The sequence below is a fragment of the Siniperca chuatsi genome, linkage group LG19 (assembly GCF_020085105.1).
Source record: "Siniperca chuatsi isolate FFG_IHB_CAS linkage group LG19, ASM2008510v1, whole genome shotgun sequence".
NCBI lineage: Eukaryota > Metazoa > Chordata > Actinopteri > Centrarchiformes > Sinipercidae > Siniperca > Siniperca chuatsi.
In genome coordinates, this window is record NC_058060.1 from 25,921,477 (window position 1) to 25,926,578 (window position 5,102).

At 44.2% G+C, this 5,102-nt stretch overlaps 1 long non-coding RNA gene across 1 annotated transcript; it reads right to left on the reverse strand.

Moving 5' to 3' along the window:
• Window positions 1-1,674: 1,674 nt before the first annotated feature.
• On the reverse strand, window positions 1,675-2,578 carry LOC122866531. Its single transcript, XR_006375739.1, has 2 exons — window positions 2,048-2,578; window positions 1,675-1,938 (listed from the first exon to the last, which is right to left on the reverse strand). It is a non-coding gene; the product is annotated as an uncharacterized LOC122866531 (long non-coding RNA).
• Between the last annotated feature and the right edge of the window lie 2,524 nt (window positions 2,579-5,102).

A 5,102-nucleotide genomic window follows, 5' to 3' on the forward strand; every position in this document is an offset into this window, starting at 1 on the left:
ACTCTGTTGACCTCATGTGATTCAGAAATTCACCCTCCACATCTGTGTTTCATAATGTGCATTAACACAGCATAAACAAAGTCAGTGACTCACTCATATTAACTGACCAAAGCCCAGAGATGATCTGTACAGACAGCTGATACATAAAACAGGCTAAATGTTATTACTGAGCATGCTGGAAGATAAAGCCTCTTTATAGATACTTCTCAAGATTTTGCTCTTTCGATACATTTTGTGAAAATGCAAATTCACAGCTCTTTTATTATAATTTCATCCGCAGCCTCAACACTTCCTGAACCAGAGGAAGAAGAAAAAAGTGCAGAAAAGCCAAGGAATCCTTGCAAAAAAGGTTTGTAACTACTTTAAGAAGACTAATATGAACAGATGATTCTGTTTTTGGTCAAATATGGGAGGTAATTTGTGGTAAAAATAATTCTTAATAGATTGCAGCAGATTCAAAAAAGATTAAGAACACTTACAACCACTTAAAACACTACAAATCCCAGTTATCCAGCTGAGTGTCAGCACATACGGCTGCGTTCTGGCACCAGAAGATGAACTGTGAGCCACCACTGGCCCAGATATGACCTCCAGATTTGCTCACTTTTGGCGGGTATGAATTTTGGCTTTGGGCTCAGAATCTGCTCCACTTAACAGCACTCGGGCCAGCTTTGGGTCACTGTTGGCACCCGGACTGTAACCTCCTGTTCACACATATGGACTCAAACACTGGAGGCTTGACAGGATGCTGTTCTTTATGAATTGAACCTCCAAATTGATCTGTTTGCAGATGATACTGTGTTCTATCTTGGTGCCACTCACTGTGATTCAAGACTCAAACGTCACCAAGCAGAGAGATGTGACGCTGAGAAAGGTTCAACTCCTGATATCTGATGTAATAACTTGAAGACAATGAATATATATATACTCAATACGGAATATATAATCATCAGCATGAGCTACAGTTTCTCAAGAATCAAGCAGAGTAGCTAAGTTTTGTCATCCAGCAGCTGAGTATAGTGACGCGGAGGTTATAACCTGAAGTTAGCTACAACTTAGCTCTGGAACAGTAGAGTCTCCCCTGTGCTCCCAACCATAGTCTGGAGGAGGAAGCAGGTGGTTTCAGACGCAGCGGTATTAGCCAGCGTTTGTCATTATTCCATAAGTGGTATGTTTTAAAGGTCTATAGTGACATTACTTCAGAATCAGAAGAATTTGATTCTCCTGTTTCTAAAGTAATGTCACTATAGACCTACGGAATAATGCCATACCAGAAGCCATTAAAGTGTCGTTAAGATCTATTTCTTATAATAACTATTTTGATAGTTTGAACAGATGTGAAGTACAACATGTACTAGGTTGATCTTCCTATTTTAGCAAATACTACTGAATATGTTAAGTAAATATTACTCATAATCAATGATTTTTAGTACAAAGAATTAATAAGAGCTTTACTGTGAGGATGGAGAATCTTGTGCACAGGAGTATTTAATAAACAATATTGTTTATTAATAGTTACTGAGATAAATGTGGCAATTAATTATGATTTTAGGTGATATTGTCCAGCCCTACCTGCGGCCTAATCACCTGTGTGTTAAATAAATTGTTCCACCTTCTTGTGTCGTGAAGTACGAACTAATGGTAGAACTCACAATGCAGAGAACACACGAGCGATAGTGATTAAAGTCACTCTTTATTGCCAAGCAAAAGGCGGAGAGGGAAAGATCTTCAGGGTGGAGTTCCCTTTGTAGCCTCCGCAGGAAACGGGAAAGGTAATGGTAACCCATGAGCGTCGACTGGTGGCGGAGGGCAGAGACTGGCCGTCAGTGGGACGGTTTCACCCGGGTCTGGCTCCGTGGAGAGGTAGATGGGAGGAAACACAGTGGAGCATAGGAGGGGCAGGCAGGCAAACAGAAATCCAGACAGGAGCAGAGACGACTGATCACCGGCACAGAACAAAGACCACAATAAGCACGAGATATCAAAAATACTCAATAGTCGGTACTTAGCTTGAAAATACTTGGGAGCCGTGACGTAGCGGTCGTACTAGCGTACGTGGTCGATCTGGCGTTGGTGTTGTGGGAGAGCCTGGTATTTAACTGTGGAGACTGATGAATGATTGCAGCCAGGTGAGCCGGTGATCAGCAGCAGGTGTGGAACCCACGGAGTCAGACCAGGTGACATACATACACACACACACACACACACATCCAAGGACACGTTGGGGGACACACAAGCCACATGAGGAAGGGGAAAACAACAGACAACACAGGGCTGGAGGAGGTAAGGTGGCAAACTACCACATCTTGACAACCACAATAACGATCAGACCTGCACGTCTCTATTTATATTATCCACTGTCAGCCATGCCTGCAGTGTATCACAGTGTTTAAGGTCTCATTTGAACACAGCAGGTTAACGGTAAAGATGTACCCTGACCTCCACATGTGTGTCCTCATGTGTGCAACTGAGTGCAGCAGCCTCCGTGCAGAGATGAACAACATGTCCTCAGTGCGAGCAAGGATAAACAGAGACAGCAGAAACCAACAGAAGAACAAAGAGAGAAAAAACACGGAGGGATTCTCTCATCCGTCCACACCCGCAGCCTGACATTTCTCCTCTGTCCAGACACAGCTGCTGAGATTTGGCTGAAGAGATCTCACACACACACACACACACTGATTTTAGATAGCGTCACGCCCCTAATTTCCCATGGTGCATTGTAAACAGAACACGCCCGTCCGCCTGTGGCAGCACTTCAGACAACACACACACTCATCCAAACATTTAAATATACATAACACACACACACACACACACACACACACACACGTAGCTGAAGCTCATCCAGACGCTACTTCCTGGTGCTCATGGGAACGGTGCAGTTTTATGACCCACAATGCTCTTGGAGCGTGACGGTGAAGTCTGGTGACTGACCTTAAAGGACCACCAGTCTGATGTGGTTAGCCTAGCTTAGCACAAAGACTGGAAGCAGGGGGAAACTGTTAGCCTAGCTCCATCAGAACCACTTTCCAACACCTCCAAGTCTTTGATTTGCATGTCTGTTAGCCCCCGTTAGCTAACGCACCAGTCCACCCTGTAGTCAGCTGGGTTTAGCTGACACTGGAGTTGGGACAGAGCTCAAACCTGACAACCCAGGAATCTGATTAAACATTATGACAATCTGCCAGCTGATTTAAGCGTTGCACTCTCCAGCGCCGCCACCATTACTGTGGTGCCAGAGTGGAACTGAACGCATTTACAGCGACAGTGACGGCAGCGATGTTTGGGTTGTTCGGGGTCGGCAGGCGCCCCCGCTGACAGATAAAGGAAGTCTGTGAATGTGGAAGTGCTGTGTGGAGAAGCTAATCAAAACCCAGCAGGAGTTACATGCTAGTTTTTGATTTTAAAATCATCAAACTCCATGATTTCTGACATGGAAATCAGAAGAAATGCATCATTTAATACAAATCTAAAACACACGACTCTGTAAAAGTGGAAGCTAGCAAGACACGTGCAGGGTGGAGGCTCTCCATCGGCTCCATGTACGCAGATCGTTCTCTTTAGTGATCCCTGGGCGGTTGTTTGTCGGCAACCCACTCCGAATGTGATCGAAACGCGAGGATTTAATGCAGATTTATAAAAGCAAAATTGATTTCATGGAGCAGAGGCTTTATTTCCCCAAAGTGTGGGTTTGTCGTTGAAGCAGCACAGAACAGAAAAGAGCTCTCTGTCTGTTAAAAGTGTGTTTTACAGTGTTCAACGAGGGTTTACGACGGAGTCTTGTTTGCCTCCACCTACAACCCTTATTCGTCCATAAAGGGCTACTTTGTTTTGTTTTGCTCTAACCAATCGGCTAACTGTCAAAGTCAAAGTTGTAGTTTGGTCACTGATTCGTCCGCTCACCAACACGGAAGCCAGATCGCTGCGATCGCACTCCTTCTCAGAGTCATAACTGAACACACAGACATGACACACATATTAGATGTGACTTAAACTCCCCAAGGATCTCATTATGTGCTATGTCCATCGCGAGTAAACCTCCACGAATCCCCTTAGAAATCCTAGTTATGAGTTATTATACTCAGAAGTAAACTCTCAGACGGACAGACAAACCGTTTCGGTGTCTTTTTAGCCTCGAAGCGACAAAGCCATTTAACATCAGAGAGCCGCGTGAACTCAGAGGTCAGAGGTCAGGACGGAGTGAGACGGTCGACACTGTGGCTGAAGGCAAGAGGCGGTTTGAAGTTAAAACAGTAGAGGCTATGATATTTAATATTTAGCAGCGGCCCGTCAGACCACACAGGGCACGACAGCAGCTGAGGAGATATTTCTGTTTTCAGACAACCTGAAACGTTGTCACCTTTCAGCCATGAGTGGGGCAAAGTGATCCGTTAAAGCAGGCGTCGGAATCCTTCCTGATGTGCTTCAGTCTCAATAAAAGCTTCAAAATACAAACATTTCCAGCAGGTCCGTCTGCAGACTCATCTGTCTGTCTAGAAACTGTCTGAATTTTTTTTATTTTAATTTTTAGAGGGGATCCAAACATACCAAACACGTCAGACTGAATTTTGGGGGGAAACACCACACCACTTCCTGCACAGGGAGGTCAAAGTTCAGAAGTTAGCGTCTTGCTCGAGGACGCTTCGGCAGCACAAAGCCTGACTGCCACCACAGAGCCCTGAGAGGGAGAGAGAGGAAATGTGGAAAATCAATAAAATAAAAAGCAGGAGACGGTAAAATAAAATCCAGATCTGCTTTAAACTTTATTTCTCCAGAGAGAGCTGACCGAGCCACACACTGCTGCACACACACACACACACACACACACACACACACAATTTCAGTGATGCGTTCACACACTCTATTCCTTCCTTTGAGAAAGCATCAAACTCTTTCTGCCGTCAATGAAAATGGAGAGAAGCTAAAAAAAAGATTTTTCTTTAACAACAGAGAAAGCAGGAAACGTTTGTGAACGTGATTTATGATCAGTAAATCAGAGTAAATTAGTTAATTAAATAAAGGAATCTGTCTGCAGAGTTAAAACAACCGAAGTTGGTTTGGTTTTGGAATTGGGGGAACACAGTGAAGTAAAAAAAGAA